Raw genomic sequence first — 20,203 nt, forward strand, 5'->3', positions numbered from 1 at the left:
CTCCCTTTCCTCTGATTCCTGCCTTCTTGCTGAAGGTTCAGCGGGAGGGGGCTCAGGTTGTGGCTGTTCTTCCACACTGGCCGAGGAGGTCCTGGTTTCCTCTGCTGCTGGGCCTAGCGGTGGGCCCCCCTTGGCTTCTGCTCCGCTACCCCTCTCCTCTGAGGTCCCCGTCCCTTCTTCTGGTTCCCCTCTCCTTGGCGGTCTGGAGGTTGAACGGTTGTCTCTTGGGGTCCGTGGTCTGCCCACCACATCATTTCTGTGATGCAGGCCTCTCGTAGGCCGTCTACTTTGTCTTCTTACTCGAAGCACTGGTCTTCTTTCTCGGGGTGGTGTTCCTCTTCTGGTTTGTCTCCTACCTCTTGCCCTGTATCTTCTATCCTTCAGTTTTTTCTAGATGGTTTTCAGAAGCGTTTTGCTGTGTCTACCTTGCGTGGTCAGTGGGCTGCTATCCAGGCCTTCCGGGACCCGGATTCTTTTCTTGCTTCTGATGGCCTTTTGGTTTCTCGGCTGTTTCGTAGTTTTTCTCTTTCTTCCCCTTCTGTTTGTTCTCTGGTTCCGCCTTGGGATCTCTCTTTGGTGTTGGGTGTTTTGCAGTCTTCCCCCTTTGAGCCTTTGGAGACTGTGGACCTTAAGTTTCTGTCCTACAAAGTGGCCTTTCTGGTGGCCATCACTTCTGTGAGGCGGTTGGGGGAACTTACGGCCTTGCGTTGTCCCCCCCCCGTTTTTGCGATTTCTGGATGACGCTGTTGTGCTCTCTTTGGATCCTGGTTTTGTCCCCAAGGTCCGCTCCCGTTTCCATTCCTTTCAGGAGCTGGTTCTTCCTTCTTTGTGCCCTTCTCCTTCTTCTCCTTCTGAGCTGTTGCTTCATTCTTTGGACCTGAGGCGTGCCTTGTCTAATTATGTGGCTCGTTCTGGGGAGTTTCGCTCTTCTGACTCTCTCTTTGTCACCTTTGGTTTGGCTGGTAAGGGTAAGGCTACTTCCAGGCTCACCTTGGGTCGTTGGATTAAGGCTGTCATCACTCTTGCCTATCGTGGTGCTGGTTTGCCTTGTCCGGCGGGGGTTCAGGCGCGTTCCACTCGGGGCGTGTCTGCCTCCTGGGCTGCTTTCCATGGTGTGTCTCTTGATGAGATTTGTCGTGCTGGGACCTGGGCCTCTGAGTCCACGTTTGTGAGGCACTACAGGTTGAATTGTGCCCTATCTGACCGGACCAATTTTGGTCGTGTGGTGTTGCAAGCTGTGGGGGTTCCCCCTCCACTCTGAGTTCTGTTTGTGTATTAAACTTTTTCTCTTGCTGCACTCCTTTGTGTCTGGTCTGTGTTTTGCTGTGTTTGGGTTGCCAAAGGCCTGTTTGGGCGTTGCTTTGGTATGCCTCATGAGTGATGACTGGGTCGAGGACGAGGGACGTAGAGGTAATGCTATGATTACGTATGGTAATCCCCATTACTCTTAGTCCTACTCGTCCTCGACCCAGTCATACTTCCCACCCTCCCTCCCTGTCCAGGCCTTTGTTGCTTGGTTTGTCAGGATGTGCTTCTGGTGGTTGGTAGTGATATAGCACCTGGCAGGAGGGGGTGGAGCCTAAAAGCGTTTCCTGTTTTGTTTCCTGTCTTGTGGAATACCTCATGAGTGATGACTGGGTCGAGGACGAGTAGGACTAAGAGTAATGGGGATTGCCATACGTAATCATAGCAATACCTGTGGTCAACCCTTACTGTGTTTGGTGCAGTGGTGATTGAACTACTGCAGCAGGTTGGGCTCAGAGCTACCACTATGCCAGTGACACAGGAAAAGAAATCAGGGAAGAGGGAAATTGGTGGGCGGCATGAAATATGGTGGGATTGCATACCATAAATGGAAAAGTTGAGGGAGTTTTCGGGTTTACTTTCACCGAGCCATGACCTTTAATTGTTATTTTTGAGTAAATATGTCTGTTTTTTTTCTTATCATGCACTTCATTCATTAATCATGTTTGGGGATGCATGCTGGCAGCCAACACTTCTGTACCTGGCTGTAGCAAATGTTTGGTTGTATTTTTGTCTTCACTTTACTGGGGTCAGGTCATTTTGCCTCCCCCATCCTTAGAACTAGATTTTTTTCCACAGCATGAAAATTGCAATCTTGTAGAAAATCGCCATATTCAAAATGGCTTGAAAAAAACATCATTTTTGATGACCTTCATCTGCCAAATTCAAATGCAATTGATAGAAATCGCATTTTCGGAACTCACAATTTAAAATGAACAAGATATACGAAAGTGTTAAACGTTTCAAGCCTACCTAGAACCTTTTTCGTACACTAACATACAAAAAATACTGAACCAAATTACACCAAACCACCGAAAGCAAGCTTTCTGAATAATGTTCTACTTTCATGCCAAGCTTGACCTAAAACATATTTTTTAGTCTACGTTTTTACATACATTTACATTTATAGTCATGTTCACAGTGAATGTCATAGTTTTATAAGCTTAGAAACACCTACTAGTACAACCCTTACTCTGCAAGCATAGTTTTGTAGCCAATTGCGTCCCCTGAATCTGAGATTGCCACAGAAAACAGTCAGAGAACTTGGAATAAACAATGGAGCCACTATAAGGAACTTCAAATGGAGTTGGCAAGGAAGCTAGGGTTGAAGTCAATTAGTTATTGCCTTATTATTGGCTTGGTCTGGATACTTTCTTATAAGACAGTCATGTAATCTTTTGATGTGAATGTCATTCTACATGTTTTAAATCTAAATGCTGTAAACTGTATATCTTAGGGTAAATTACTTCCATACGAAATGGTCAATAATTAGGAATCTTGATGTCTGACACTTTGACACCTTGAGAATGGAGCAGAAGGAATAAGAACTATGGGCATTAATTAATTAAAAAAAGTTTTTAAAAAAGTCAAATTAAATGAGATTAAAGTAGGTTGATGTCTAAGTGAGCATCTGGGTTTCTGCAACGTTGGGGATCTAAACATGAAAGTCAGATTTTAAACACAATGCAATTGATGGACGTCTTTGACATCTTGGCTCATGTTTTTGATGGAATTTAACCTTTGACTTAGAAATATCCAACAATGGCTTAGTTGAGGCATTTCTTAAATGCCTCGGTACATTTGTAAATATTGATACAATCATAGTTGAATGTTTTAAGCGAATTGTGATTTATTGCAGAACACTCTGCTAAGGCATTACTCACAACCTAACTTAAGTTTCATGTAAGAAAACCCAGCGGACAGGGGCTACTTTTCTATGATGATTGTATTCACAGTGCTGCGGACAATCCCACCAATCACCAAGCTACCATTAAGAACGCTGTACTCTGTTCATGTGCCTGAGAAGTCCTCTGATGTTTTAGGTTTGACTTACATGGTGCCTTGCAGTGGCACCTTTTTTTAAAACATATTTTTATTAGCATTTTGAGAATACAATCAATACATCTCAGTGGCTCATATTTTGACAGGTACTGGGCATTGTGGGGTAATGAGGGCCCGATGCCCATTCGCTGTGTATTTATTGCTAGTGGGTGCAGTCTGATAGGGGGATAGAGCCTCTGCCATAGATGTAATGTTCTCATGATGCAATACAAAAGGGATAACAAAATATAACTAACAAGAAATAGAAAAGAAAGTGTATACTAAACTAACAAACTATGCAGGGTGGTATGCCAGTTCAGGCACTTATTGAGCATATTGTAGTTAGTGGGGGGAGCCTGGTAAAGAGCGCGGGGAACCTCACCTCCCAACCACGGGCAACCGACTTTCAGCATCCTCTGAGGAGCAACATATCCATATCCACAGGATGTAGGGGGATAGATGCGGCAGCATGGGGGCATGACACAGCATGGGTACTGTGCCGTCCTTAATAGTCTGTACTGTCAGTGCCATCCAAGTGGGAGCTGGATTCGGCCTCCTCTCGAAGGGATTGGTATCATCCGGATGTTCCCAGTTTTCCGAGAACTCCCTCAATGGGCCTGCCATTGGATCCCTACGCAGCCCTCGGGCATCCTCCCTAGCCAAGGCCCTCTCTTCCACTCCCACCCAATGAGTTACATCCCTTTTCCAGTCAGATATTGTAGGCCCATTTATCGATTTCCAGGTTATTGCTATTCTCCTTTTAGCCAACACTAAAGCCAGGTCTATAAATCGCGTACCCACTAACCACTTGGGGTTTCTAGAGTGAAGTTCCAGGATACAGGTCTCCATAGTGGGCTTCAATGCGCACCCTACTGTCGTTCTTGTCTGTTCCACAACCGCATCCCAAAACCTACTCACTACTGTGTAGCTCAGATCATGTGTGTAAAGTCAGCGTCTCTGTCGTTGTACCTTGGACAGTTACGCGTCTCACCACCGAATGTGATCCAAATCCTGTGAGGTGTCATATACGTCCTGTGTGTATAATTAAATTGAATATAGTGCAACCTAGTATTTCAGGAGACCTTTCTTAGATATGCCAGTATTTTTTTCCAATCCCCATCCGTAACTTCTCTGGTCAAGCCGATACCCATTTATCACATCGTTTTTGAAGGGGGATAAGGGAGATTTGTAGAAGGGCATTATAAAACCATTTTACCTGGTGATGTGCCCCCCCCCTAAGGTGAGTATAGCGTGTGACAGTGCTGTGTCTCAGGTTCTCCTGCCCTCTGCCCTCCCAAGGTTTGGAATGTGCGTGTCAGAGCTTCATACTGGAGGAACTGTCCGGGCTGAAGTCCTTAACTATCCATCAAGTCTACTAGTAGGGTGAGGGCTGACTTCTGATATCAGTCTCCAACTGTTTCCAGCCCCTCCACTGTCCAGTGTGTCAGTTGGTCGGAGGTAAATATCGTCTAGCATCACCATGCTTGAAGCCTATCAGGGGTAAGGCCGGTGCATATAGTGGGGACTTTGCCCGCAGGGCTACGCAACGTTTTCCAACACTGCAGAGCCGTAGTCTGTAACAGTGACTGGTGAGGGATCATCACAGTCGTGTCTAACATTTTAGCCAGTAGTAGTGATGTGCGTTCTCCTGTATCTGTCAGGTCTGTGCCTTCGGGGCCTACCCCATCAAGCTACTGTGCCAACCATTGAATTTGTGAGGCCCGATAGTAGCGTTCAAAATTCGGCACACCCAGCCCACCTTCTTCCGCTGGGCACTGCAGTGTTGTAAAGGAAATCCTCCAGCGGCTCTTGTCCCATATAAGATCACGAGTAGGGTGTCCAGTTGTTGGAACCAGCTAGGGGACACCGTTGTCGGTAAGTTAACAAAAAAGTTTAATAGACGTGGTAGCATAACCATCTTTGATAATGAAACCCATGCCATGATCGGGAGGCGCAGGGAACATCAGAATGGAACTATAGTTCTATTGCAGTGGCACCTTTAAGGGGAAATGGTTTGTTCTTTTCCCTAAAAGGGATACTGGCATGTCACAATAAGTCAATGTCTGAGAAAACAAAACTTCATTGCCATGCAGAGGGAGAAGGAAACAAACTTCTACATGCATTGCCAAGTGAAACAAAGAATCCCATCGGCCATCATTTGAAGTATCAGAGTTGGGGGGCAAAAAATTAAGATTCACTGCACCAATGGGGGAAGCTGTCAAAAAGGACACTCGCTGGAGCACATGTGGCTGGAGCATCTCCCTCTCCTGTCACTTCTCCCCCTCAAACCAGGCAGCGCCGCTCAAGGAGCTGGGGTGGTCCTGCTGTGGTGTTCGTACATCCTCCAAGAGTAAGGGTCACCCCACAAGCTCTGGCCATCCAGGTGGTCCGGTGGAGGAGCCCAGTCAGCACTAGCATGAAAAATAAAATGATAATAAAACTGCTTTATTAACATTTTATTTTACATGTTTTTATCTGCTGGCTGAGGCAGTAGGGCGACACACCTCCGCCATAACAGAGGAGCCGCCACTGCTCTACAGTATCTGGAGACACCCCACCCTAGAACTGGGATAGTCACTGCTGGGTTGAGTGCAATGAGGTGAGGTGTGCATGTCACATATGTGACTGTGAGGGTGTGTGGTGCCATGTTGATGATAGGCAGACGAGGAGACACAGAGGTTCAAGGGAGTACCAAGGACATGGTGCGGATGCGTATCCTGCTTGTCGGTGTTGAACACATGCTGCTTATTCACAGGTCCCTTTCTCCTTCAAGTCCATCTGAGACAAAGCCTAACAGACTTGGATAAAATGGGGACCGGTGCAAACTAACATATGTAACATGTGTCCTGGAACAAGAAACCTCACTTCCAAAATTTGCTTTAAACTAGAGTCGAGTACATATCCTGGACACACCAACATATAAATCAACTATACATGAGTACTCATTTCAGAAAGGTTTATTTTATTTTTATAATGAACTATTCGTTTTTCCATATTTTCTTATTATATCAAGTAGCTCATCGATTTAATCAAACACATATTTTCCACAAAAACATTGATCTTACAATATGAACCCGGTGGGGGATCTTGTTACAGCAGGTTTTTTTCCCTGCCCCGCGCCTTATATTAGAAACTTTGGGGAACCCCTTTGTCTCATATAAAACATATGTAACATGTGTACACTAATGTGCATGCTTAGTCAGTTCTTTCTTCAAAACCAATGAGGGACCAGTCTTTGGGTTTTGGGGAAAGTGTTGGGCAATGTGCTACCCATACTATTTGTAAATTCTTGCTTTTCATTGTAATTAGATTTTGGCCTGATGGGTAAGGTATTCAACCATATCTCAAATGGCAACATGGAAACCAGAGGAGTGGAGGAGTCTCTGTTTGAGGCAACAAAAAAAACACTAAAAGAATTCCCATTTTTAACAGAGAAACAATATTGCAGTTTTTGACAGATAGGGTGAATGGAGATCCTGCTATCCTGTCTGGCTTAGAACCTGTGTCCGCATTTGCTGCTTTTGCACCACCTCAGTGGCATCTCACAGCTTTCAGCTTCACCTAGATATTCAGTAGCAGTTTTAGGAGGAATGTGTAAGTGCTTATTTGAGCACTCTTGAAAAGGAAAAATGCATTATTTATCAGTCTGAGTCCTTTTCTGTTTGCCTTGAAGGCTGGGCGCATATTTGTGTTTGAAGATGACAAGGTTTGCCGTTTACTGTTTGTGCAGAAACCTCGGGACAAAGGAGGCTCCTCTCCACTGTACACAAATGTGTGTGACTTTAACTGCTAATACAGTCACCACTCACTTGTTATCTGCACTCCCCCCTGCTCTTGCCCTCTACATGCCTTTAATTTACTCTCTTACATTTTACTTGCATCATATTTAGCAAACCAGCCTTTTCTGATTGCTACAGTAATTGATTTATCTAAAGTGTCCATCCGGTGAATAAAGTAATATTAGAACATTGGAATGTTGAGCGCTCCATTGAAGTGGTCCAGGCTTCTAATGGCTGGTAGAAGCCCAGAGCATCAACATTTCAATGTTTGTTCACAGCAACAGCTGTGCACAAAGCCCTGCAGCCCTGGAGCCCTGGGCTATACTGGCATTAAAGTCCCTCTCCCCTGTTAAAGGCCCTCGCTGAACGCTGGTGCGGGTATATTGGCTGATATAGAATGAGAAGAAGGGGCAGCCAAACAAGAGACATAGAGGACTGGCAAAAGTTGCCATAGAATAAATTAGGATGTTGCTTTGTAATAAAAGATGCAGGTTCAGCATATTGGTGAGAGGTCCAGGGAAAAAAAGAGAAGCAGGTATAGAAGAAAAAGAGATGCAGGTGCAGTGAGATTAGTCGTGCAAGAGAATAAAAGGTGCAGGTACAGCAAATTGGTGAGGCGAGAAGAAGAAGTGCAAAAGGTGAAGATGTAATAGAACGAGAGACGCAGGTACTCTTGAATGGGTGGCCTCGTGCAGTAGAATTAGATGTACCGTTGATTGAAAGATGGAATATGATGGGAAATACTGATAAAAGATGCAGGTGCAGTAAAATGGGATGCAGATACAGTCGGAGTTGGGCAAGTTCAGAACAACAGAGGTTCAAGTCCCCCAGAATGACAAGTGCATGTACAGTAGATGGTAAGGTGCAGATAGAGCAGAAAGAACGGTCAGTGCTCTCAAAATGCTAATCAGCTATAACTATCCAACAGAAGTCAAGGGCATTTCACTTCTCAGTGGGTTAGAGACATATACACTTATATGTCTTATATGTTTTTGTTGGACAGCAAAATTAAAGTTTTTAATATGATTCAGATATGATGGTAATATATGACTAAAACTTAATTTGCCTCTTGTGGTTAGTGTGCTCTGTGTGTATTGATACCACTATCCTGGTACCCGTGCAGGGACGGATTCTTTAAGTAACGCAATAAGAAATACTATATCATTGTGTATTTCGTTCCTACAGTAACATTATTAGTAGTTTCAAATACAACCCTAGCATGTGCTGTGGTATGCAGTTCTATTATTAAGAAGAACAAATTACTGCCTGATTTCTCCTTATTGCCAATTTCTTTGTGGTAGGGTTTTAAAAAAGAAAGCGCTCATGCACAAGCACCTTGCACTATCGCTATGTCACTTTTTTGCATGGTTAAATTGATGCACCGGCCGCACAAGGGACATGTAAATAGGCCCTAACTGTGTAAATTGAGGCCCAGATTTTGTGTCTGGGTTGCGTCAATTTTTTGGCACAACCCTAATGCAAAATTCAATTCGTTAAATATTGTAATGCGCTCAAATGTACTCATGATAGACCTGCTTAAGATATGTGAGGTCTTAATCTCTGATCTCACTTCCTATAAGCTCATGAGTTGCGATGCCACTTTCTGTAATGCCACCTGTGATGTCACAAGCTGTGATGTTACTTCATGCGATGTCATGCACCATGATGTCACTTGCATACTGCCTAACTTGGTTAATCCCCTCACTTCTGTTTTTAGGTCTAGCCTGACCCAGAGATGCTTTTAGTATTACTGTCACACACACAACCCCACACACACACACAACCCCCACACACACCCCACACACAACCCCCACACACACAACCCCCACACACACAACCCCCACACTCACAACCGCACAGAGTTTGGTTTGAGGATTGCTCCATCACAAACTTGACAGATCTCATCTCCCTTATTACAAGTGTCATAGGATATAATTCACTTATAGCCCTGTTGAGTTTCCCGGGTCCTTGCATGATGTGCTGCTCCAGTCCAAGTTTCTTTTTTGAATTCCGAGTCTTGTAGTTTTGTTTATTCCATTGCAAAACTGGACTACAAGTCCCAGGTTTCAAGAAAAAAAACCTGGCCTGAAGCAGCACATCAGACAAAGACCATGGAAGCTATGCATGCACTTGTAATGAGGCAATGAGATATTGGCCACGTTTGTGACCTAAGTCTTGTTCCTGTACTAAGGGTCTCACTGCACTGAACAGGGCGTTTTATTTCTTCTTTTTTGCAGTTTGTACCCGAAAGTTGACGTTCAGTGAGTGACATCATTTTCTGGCTAGCAAGCATTACTTTTATGTTTCTTCCCGGTGTGTCAAACTCTTTCTTTGACCCAAAGTGAGACTGTTATTCAGCGCCAAGATACCCTTGGGTGAACTTACGCTTTACAAATGCACGTTATGTTATGATAACCACTGACCATCTCCCTCCAGGTCATTATGGACGCTGTTTCCAGCCCTGTGCTTTTGTGTGCTATCCTAATGCATTCTGGGTGTTGTAGTCTTGTTTTGCTTCAATTTAAATAATTTGAGCAAAAGGTCTGAAATCACTGATTTGCAGAAGAAAGGTTTAGGCCCCAATCAGTGTATGTAATGACCTGGAGTGAGGTGGTCACCCTACGAAACCATCCATCAGACTAGCAAAGAACCAGAGGAAGAGAGCAAAGCATACTATAAAAACCACAAACCTTCACTATAAGCTGACTTCCTATTACTACCTGGACAATGGAATCCCTCGTACTAAAACACAAAACAATACTCCACAACTCACTAACTAAACACAAACACTACAACTATAAAATGCATGAGCTATCCTCTCGCCCACTCATAACTTCAAGCTCCTGATAGCGAAGACGACACCACTGAAATCCACTCATGAACATTTTCCTGCTCTATAGGCGATTCCTATTATTCTCAATTACGAACTCGGCTTTACAATAAAATCTATAGAGAAAAACATCAGTCATAGCAATCTAATTCCTATAAATACTTGAGCCAGAATCATAGATTCCCTCCGTCATGGAGAAAGAAAATGCCACAAGGCACAAGAATAAAAACCCAGCCAAGTGCACAAGACACTTAAAAATAAAAACCCAGGCAAGTAAACAACCAAACAAATGCGTAAATGAGTGCTGCTTAAATGAATGCTGCACAACTGGAGATCCTATGTCTATTGCTCGTCTGGGGTGGTGGGATGGGGGGTACATGGTTGAGGTGCTGAGAGGCCACGAGGGTGTCACAGGGACGCAGCTGTCGTGTGGTGAGGAAATGGAATCTGTCTGCTGCGAGCAGGCGACCTGTGTGCGAGGAAGCGTGTAATGTTGTGCCCTCACATGCATGTGTGTATGGAGGGGGGTGGGGGTGTATTGGTGTGTGAGCGCGCTCGGTAGTTTGTACTGGTGATGTCACTGCTTATCTCTACTACACTACTTTCAGGCGGACTATAAGGAGCTTACCTGCTGTATAGGCCTGCACACCGCCACTGAGATTCCGGCAATGCCCCCACTGTAGGATCCGGAACTCACTGCAACACCGCACCCACTGAGTCCGGGAGCGAGCTCCAGATCACGAGGCTCCGCTCCGCAGCTGCTCTGCCTTCCGCCTTCTGCCTTGTCGTGTGCACGTCGCAATCCTTAAGTGAGGGGGCTCGAGTCTCATTCCCCGGCCTAATATCGGCCGGCCGGCCGGCCTACGCCATCTCGTCACATTGCGCAACACACCTACGTGTGGGGTGCGACACAGTAACGTGTCGCGCCACACAGTTTGGAAAGCTGTGCTCTAAAGTTTATATTATCCTAATACACAGTCCTACTTAATTCATAGGAACAGTATAACACTAGCCACCTATATAAACCATACCTGCTCATTAGTGACAACGTGGTTACAGACATCACCCTCCTGCTCAGGTGCTCCACTTAAGCCATCCCACAACCCGCTACTGGGACATCACAAGACAACCACAAACTAAGAACCCAATGTCGCAGCCTCTCATTAAAACTAGGACAAAGTAGTAGGCGGGTAGTAGTACATAGACAACCCTAGCGAAGTTGACAGAAATGCTGGCAGCCAAAGCCAAAAGGAAGCCCATATATACCTAGGTATCATCCACTCCTTTCTGCCTTCACGCTGACAGACCCCCACCAGACCATCTCGAAACGCCTAGTGAAGGAGCTCCTCTATTGCATGCCTCCAAGCCCCATTGACCATCCACTTCAGAAGAAACTCTCTTCTTGACAGACATAGTGAAGACGTTATAGTTACTAGTGACAATGTCAGTGGCTGGGGGAGTTCTTTGAAACGCAAAAAATTGACTCTCTTTTTCCAAGCCTTGTTAAACATACCAATGTCTTGATAGAAGCTTTAGTTTCATCTGAATGTATATATCTACATATGTATGTATGTATGTATGTATGCATGTGTTTCCAAAGTATTTATATAAGCGGTCTATAGTCAAGGACAAGCATTAAGGCAATGAGTAGTAGGGGAGGAAGATGGGTTGTGGACGGTTAATGCATTGTGATATACTGTTCTTTAAAGTGGTGAGTTTTCAACTCATTCCTAAATTGGAGAAGTGTTGGGGTGGTCCTGATAGATATGGGGATGTTGTTCCAGTTCCTGGGTAAATAGATGGAAAAGGCCTGCTATCTTGTATGTTTTTACATTTCTTAGTCTGCAGCCTGATGGTGTCCGGGCTGTGGGTGTGCCGAGAACCTTGTCTGCAAAATAAACGGAGAGCTGCTTGTGATGTCTTTGTAAATTATGCAGCTGGTTTTGAAGATAGTGTCATCAAGCAAGGGGAGTGGATGGAGTGCCATCGAGATGGGGTGATGTGATCTTATTTCTTCTGGCTAGGATGAGACATGCTGCAGTGTATGGGATGCCCGAAAGGGGTGTCAGAGTTGAATCTGGAAAGCCAAGGAATAGGGCATTTCCTTCATCCAGATGCAAAAGTATGAGGGCTTGAAAAGCTGTTCTGTTATCACTTTCGGTTTGACTTCATTAGAAGAGAGAGCTGGTACCAAACTGTCTTTGTTTTTTTCACATTGTGTTCCTTGAGGATAAGGATGGTTGTCAGTGTGAATCCATGTGACTTGGCATTTGGTTAAAGTTGGGGTTTGAAGCCATCAAGGTTCTTGTCATTAACACAGGTTTGTACTGTATTGTGATTGTTGTTCTTGGAAAAGAACAGTAATTCTGCCTTGGTTGGGTTGAATTTACAGTAGGTGCCGGACATCCATGTGGTGATGATGTGCAAGTAATGTTCGAGGCGTTTGATGCCTGAAGCAGAGGAGACTTTCAAATAGAGTTGTGTGTCATCTGCATGTTGGTGAATATTGATGCTGATATCGGTGAGGAGAGCACCATGTGGCTTCATGTAAGGGTTGAAGATGACAGGAGGGAATGCTGGGGAATTCCGCAGGGTTTATGAATCATTTGGGACCTGGAGGTGCCCATGTGCACAAATTGGTGTCGGTTGCAAAGGTAGAAGGAGATCCAGTGAAGGGCGATGCCAGTGAATCCCATTCGAGACTCTATTATGTACATGAGGGTGAGGGTTGACTGTGTCGAAGGTTGCTGAGAGGTCCGCAATATCAGGAGGGAGGGGTCAAATTCATCTGTGGTCAAGAGGACATCGGCTATGATGTATAAGGTGGCAGTATCCATGTTGCAGCGTGATCTGAAGGCAGACTGGTGGCCATGCAGGAGATGATTAGCATTGGTGTGATCTTGGACAGACATCAATCTAAATGATCTTGCTGATGAATGGTAAGTAAGTGAGGGACTGGTAATTGGGCAGGTATTCAGAGTCTAGTTCTGTTTTTTTAGGAGTGGGAGGATCTGGCCTGTCTTGAGAGCTTCCGGGAAGATGCCTTGAGTGAAACAGGCATTGACAGTAGTAAGTAGGGGTAAGAGAGCCTCCCCAGGGAAAGCATTCATGTAGTGCGGCATTACGACATTATCTTTTTAAGCAGTGGCTTTAAGGAAGCTGAGTATGTCCTAGGAGAGACATGGCTTTAAAGGCTGACCCTTGAGGGATTCTATGGAGAAGAAGGTTTAGGTGAAAGTATTAAAGCAGGCTTGGTGTCACTGATGTGCGTTTGCATTTTCTGCATTTTTTTGACTTAAGAAGAGGTTGATGACATTGCAGTTTTCTGTGAAGTGAGAAATAGGTGGTCCTGGCAGAGGGTTTAAACAGTGTTTGATTGTCTTGACCAACATTCTGTTTCTGTTTATGGCTTGATATCGTACTTATCTTTGACTGATATGATGAGCTGTCAGTGTGTTGCACGGTGGGACTTTAGTTTGAAGAAGTCCTCAGGAGTTCTATTTTTCTACAATTAACTTTATGGTTTCAATATAGATTGTTTATTGCCAGCAAGGTCTTTAGTGGAACGTGGTGCTCAAGACTTTGGCTTGCAGTTGTGTATTGTAATTACGGTGTGGATGTCACATAGTGTTCCAAACAATTGCTGAAGTTGTTTAGAAGGGTTTTCGGACATTGAGTTGATTGGGTGAAAATGAGTTTAAGCATTAGGTTGTCCATGGAGAAGTCTTTGAGGGATCTGAAGGTTTGATTTTTTTCTTTTGTGTTGACCTTTGTTTGTTGGTAGGACGCCGAACAGGAAGATAGGGTTGGCAAAGTGCTTGGTCCAGTCCAGGGATATGGGTGGTTTGCATTGAATTGTTGGTAATGCTGAAAAGAGAAGGTTGAGTGTGTGGGCTTTGAAGTGTGTTGGTTGTGTAACATGCAGTAGCACGTTGAGTATATCGAAGAAGTTGAAGATGGTTTCTTTTCTATTTTTTGTTTGAGCTTGTGTTGTCTAGCAGGTTTAAGTCACCCAATAAGGTGGTAAACGCATTTCGAATGGACAATGTGATGAAGAGATATGAGAATTTATCAAGAAGTCCTTATTGTGCCTGGGAGGCCAATAGATGAGATCAAAAGTGGCGGTCCAAGATACAGAAAGTGGTAAATGGTATGTCAGCCGTTCCATGGAGATCGGTGTCAATGGCTTACCTATGGTGCAGGATCAGAAGGACTTATAGAGCACAATGAGAACTCCTCCCTGTTTATGTGTGAGGTCCACATGATGGATGCTGTAGTCTGTGGGATGAAGGATGTCTAGGATGTTCCAAGATATGGGTGAGAATCATATTTTTGTAATGAAGAGGGCATCAAACTTGTGACAGGTGAAGAGGTCTGATATTTCTGGTGCATGGAGTACTGAAGAGTAAAAAGTAATGAGAATGAGTTGGTATTTGTGCTCTGTAGTTTGAGAGTGTGTGGGAGCTAGTGGGATGTGTGCGAGGTTGGGTCTATGTGTTCTGAGGATGCTATGAGAACGTTTGTGCCATCTGGGTCTAGATGTCATTGTGGGGATTGGCAGTTTAGGTAGCTGAGCGAGGCACATGATTATATCTTACCTTGAAAATGTTAGAGGAACAGGGTTTCTGGCCCAAGATACATCCTGCCCATGTCAGGCACAAACAGGCAAATTCCCTTGTCTGTGTTCATCCTTTGCAGGGGACACTTACAGTGGGATGCCCTAAAGAGTTGATTGAAGTGGAGAGAATGCAGGAAGTGACATTACTTCATGTGCAGATGGATGATGAGAAATGCAGTGGTTTCACTTCCTGTGCAGATAGATGATGGGAAATGGAGTCCAGTTGCTTGGTTCTTTCTTTAAAAGATGAATTTCGGTGTAAAACAATGCTGTTCACTTCCTGTACAGATCGATGACGGGAAATGTAGCAATGTCAATTCCTGTGCAGATGGGTGAAGGGAAACACTCTGATCAAGCGGATAAGATTATTGACATGTCGTTAAAGACGGCATATTCTGCTTCCATTTATGCATTACTGTCTAAAACCTATGCAGCATATACAGCACAGACTTTGCTCCATGAATTCCATTCTTTGATTGGATCTTTGGCAGGTTAGGACTATGGCCCCCCTCCTTACATGATGGAACAACAACTACAACTGGATTCTGCTATTGCCTCCAGGTGTCTCAGGTGTGCTGTCAATTCAGCAGTTTCTATAAATACTTGATGGATTCTTGGAAGGGGGATCCTTCTCAGGGTTCTGCAGGGGCGCAGCTTCATGGGGGTGTTTGGTGTGTTACGTCCCCCAAACAAATGCATTAGTGGTTTGCCAGCTGATTTTGATGGTCCTGAGTTGGGTCTGCTATGTCTCTGACATTTTTCTCGTTCTGCACCAAAAATAAAAGGCAAAACAGTGACCTTTGATGTAAAACAGGGGAGAGAAAGAGACAGAGGTATACATCTGGTTGCTGCATTTTAAAATATGAAACCAGATACCCTGGAATCAATACCAGCCTGTACAAATTGTGTGATTTTTCCTTCTTGAGCTGCTCAGAGATCAGTGGGTAATAAGGCGGAGAACCCGCCGCTGGCAAATGAGAGCCTTAATTTGTTTAATATAGGGAAGAATTCCAAAGGAAAATAGACATTTTAAGATTCTTAAAGAACTCTCATGTAAGCAGCAGCTCTGTGAGGGATGTAAGGGCGCTGGCACATTTTCTTTTCACGAACTGAATTGGCATCAGCCACACATTTACAGGTTTAAAAGAGACCCCTTTTCCAAAGCCTTTAACTTTCCTTGGACAACATTGAAAATTGACTCATGCCATCAGTAAGGATCCGAGAAATTTGCGGATTGAGATAAACCTTGAAAACTACTGCTACTTTAAGACCAGGTCGCTCACTACAACCATATTTTAATTAGTCTCCCAGTTTTACGATTTTTTTGTATTTATTTTTTATATTTCCATCAGTGTTTAGCTATATTTATTTTTTTCGCATCTTATTAGTGGATATCAATGCTTACCTGATGCTGAAAAAAGAAGTTGCAACTCATAATTCCACAATATTTCACGATAAATGCACATTCAAACATCAATATATGTAGGAATTTAGGGGACTAAGTGGCCATAAACATGAAACATTAAAACAATAAAATATGAAAACACTCGCATTCTAAGCACGTGTGCAGAACCTCAGCCAATTAAGATTTATTTAGGAAAAAAATCAATATGGTGGCAATATGCACAGCTATTGACCCCACAGGCATGAGTAAAAGGATTGCGCACACGTAAAGGAAATCCAGACTTTTTCCCCCCATTTCTAATATGTAGTGTGCACCAGGGGCCTTATTTATGAAGGCCTTGTGTCACTTTTGCGCTGCTGTTCGGTCACTTTTCGTGACGCAGCCCGACGTAAACAATGAGCCACGTTGTGCCATATTTACAAGATGACACCTCTAGGCAGATGCGACAACTTGGAAAGCCCTGCGCTACATTATACCTGCGTCAGGTGTAATGTATGCAGGGTGGGTGTTCCCACATAAAGTATTGCAGTGAAATCTTTGATATTCCACTACAACATTTCTAGGACTCCACTGTATCAAACCTTAATCCTGCCGTTAGGCAGGCGTAAGGGTGACACAGTGCAATGGGAATAGGCCTACCACATGCATGGCTGGAGTTGCGTCATGTTTGCGACACAGCTCCAGCAATGTGACTTTTGCGCCGACAGATATGTCTGGATTCCTGACATATCTGTCATTCCTTGCAACATGGAGGCCCGTGCAATAAATACGGTGCATCCATGGTGTCCCAAGGAGGGCACAGTCAAAACGATTGCATTGCGGTTTTATTGCAGTGATGTGACAGTTTTCAGAAATGAAGCCCCTTAAGTCTGAAATTGGTTCCAATTGGGTTTTTTTTAACGCAACCAGGGGAACGGCAGGTTTTTTCGTCTGTTTGTGTAAAACTAAGTAAAAATGGAGAATTGTGAGCCCTGGAAATAATGAAACTGAAATGGGGATTTCTTTAGTTGCACCCTTATCTACCTGGACACTCTCCATGGCTTATTTGTCCTGTGACGCCTGTGTCCAGCTGATAGAGAGTGCAAAGGTCAACCTTTAGTAAATAATCAATTTAATTGTTCCTGGAGGCAAGTTAGCAATTACTATTTAAATGGACCTCGACTTCACCTACTATGTCTGACTTCTGTCAACAAAAAGATTAGGCCGGAGGTAGAATGTTTTATTCAGCTCTGGACTCTCTCTCGAAGAACTGGCTATCAAGACTGTGTTTTTTGGTTCATTTTGAGGCTCCTCCGCTCACTGAAAGTAAAACCAAAGAAGGTGGGGGGTAGGGGTCAATCGGGTACCTTTCATGGCTAGAGTGTGGTGCAGGAGGGCTAGTTAGCAGAGGTCAAACCTAGGAGGGTAGGTGCCTGATACCCCTAGGCATAAATTGCCTTATCAGCTGTGTTTTGACACCTTGTGGAACCACAAGAAGTCATCTACAGGTGTGAAATAGACAGAGGTGTGTCAAATGGGGGGCCTTGAGTGCTGGAGGCTATTATCTCTTTGACACTGCTTCTATCTGTGCCAAAAGAATTCATAGACAAAAATTAGAGGTACCTGGCTCAAAGTCAAGTGGAGAGTGAGTGGCATCTTTTTTTTCCGGCACAAACTGGTAAATTGGCAATAACTGAAATGTTTGGGGTGCTGGCCAATCAAATGCTGTATCCTGAATAACATAACCTTAGAGACCCCTGCTGCCACTGATTCTTTTCAAGCAATGCATTCTTCCACGCCTTCCTCACAACACACTCACTGTGTCTTTCTTCAAGAAGAGCATAGCCAACAGGAACTTTGAGGGCTAATCTATAAACCATAACTAATCTCCCTCTCCCAAAACGCCCTTCAGATGTCTCTGGGTGCCACTGCTCGCTCAAAATAGGATCATATTTCTCAATCGCCCTGCCCTCATTTTTTAAGACCACATGCAATCAGTGTCCAATACAAGTTATTAGTTTCAAGGAGATTCAAGTGCAATCAGGTGCTCGTGTGTGCTTCAGCACCACATCTTTCGCCATCTTGAACATGGTCCGATTCCACCCTCACGAATATCTGACAAGCAGTGGGACCACAGGAGAGAGTCTTTCGATAAGCTCCGAATTCTCAAATGTGTGCCAGACAAAACAACAAGATTGCCACTCGCCTTTCCATATACACATTGGATCAACACAGATGTCATCTTCGAGTAATTCTTGACTGGCGGTTCTCGGGTGGTATCACTAAACCCAAGATATAAGGTGGGCCCCTGGAATCAAGAACCAACATTTTTAGGCATGTATTCATTTTGTCACTATTTCATGTTTTTATCCTCCTTTGATGCTATCATTTTTGTTCTTTTTACTAGCCAATCTATCTCCTGGACAGTGTGGTCAAAATCTACTCTACCTTTGCTAGAGGTCTGGGACAAGGGACCATAACATTCTGTCTCCATTTCAAGATGGATTCCGTAATTCGCAAGGCACGATCGCTCAAGTGGCCAGATTGTATACTGCTTGTGATGGAGCGAGGGTAGAAACAACAATTTGTATACCCCTTGTGAAGTCTCTTTCCCATAACAGTAACATGAACTAATTGAGTGGTTTGAAATACTAATCAACCTAGAGTAAAATTGCACCTGCACAAGTACACGTGGGAACTAATTTCGCTTATGTTGCGACCATAATTAATTAATAAAGTGATTTTGTCACGTCCTAAACTAACAAGCAGCTTTAAATTAATCCGAAAGCAGCATGAATGTGCTTTCTGTTTGTCTATTTGTGGCAGAAACAGGAAGATGGGTAAGAAAATCACGCATAATTGTGCTTTATTTTGCTAGGTAACAACTAATAGGGATACCTTAATGAAGGGGGAGGTAAACAGAATGGGTTTTAATTCAATAATTAATAGCTATTTGTGTTTGTTTCTATAATAGTTCCTGCATGGGCCTCCGCGACCTGTAGAAAAATGGACGCTTGCATGAAATCGAGTTTGAGGCGTATTACACATGCGCAGAGCTGTGAATGAAAACTGCAGAAAAAGCTTGCAAAGTCTCTAGCTGAATGAGATGGGTCAAGGATGAACTGCCCTGGAACCCTGAATGACTGCCAACAAAAGGGAAGTCGGTAGGGAAATCATGGGAAAGAACACTGAAATTACCAATTGAGGACACGAGTGACATGAACATTTACAAAGACAAAGACTATATTGAAAATTGCTGAAGTTGCGGAAGCTGAGATGAGGTTATGATCATCCACCCCTTGTATGGACCAATCAGAGACATTCGAGACCCCAAATGTTACAGAAAATTAGATAGTTTAGTTAGTAAAAAAGGTATAAAAGAAGGCGTTCTGATGAGGTAAAAAACTTTCTTTCCTGATGTATCCTGACATGCTGTCGGAATGCTGATTGAATCCTGATGCGTAAGAACTTTGTCACTTTTCTTGATATTTTGAACTTAGCCTGAGTGGGAACGGAGTCTTTAGGTGAGGTTGATAGTTAGGGAAATAGAATGATGAGTTTGGGAACTATTATGTCTTCTTCTTAAATAACAGTGTCCTTTAAATCTAAATAAATGTTAATTTCTGAGTTTACATTTAATAAATTAAATGTTTGTGATTTATTGAATAATAAACCTGAATTCAGTATATTTTAAATTACGTGAATAAAATAAGTCATGACAAAGAATCATTGCTAAATAAAGATTAGATAAATGAAGAATTAAGCTGGTCTTGTTCATCCTTAGCCTAATTTTTTACTAGCATGATCCATCGAAATTAATGGTGGTGTGTCTGAATAAACCGATTTAACACTAGAACCATGGTAAAATAATTTAAACTGCAGATGTATATTTTGTAAATAGTTTAGTTAAATTTAAACATTCCACTAAGATCCAGCTGCTCTCCTTTGAATCACACCAACCCATGAAGTAGAGAGAAAGTGCGCAAAGTGAAATCAGTGGTATGGGCCACACTGATGAATAGATGAGATAATTGTGACTACTGGGAAAGGTGATGAGGATCCTAGAAATTATTTCCGGTGGGGCGCTGCATCAGTTATACACTTGGTAGCAGAGCATTGGTTGCTATAGAATTAGCTAGGATAATGTATAAGGTGAAATATATATAGTTTGCTGTACAGAATTATGACTAACATCTTTGAGTTCGTATTACGTTATATGTAGTCCTGAAAAGGCTTCAGAGGATTGC

The sequence above is a fragment of the Lissotriton helveticus genome, chromosome 8 (genome assembly GCF_964261635.1).
Source record: "Lissotriton helveticus chromosome 8, aLisHel1.1, whole genome shotgun sequence".
NCBI classification, from domain to species: Eukaryota; Metazoa; Chordata; class Amphibia; order Caudata; family Salamandridae; genus Lissotriton; species Lissotriton helveticus.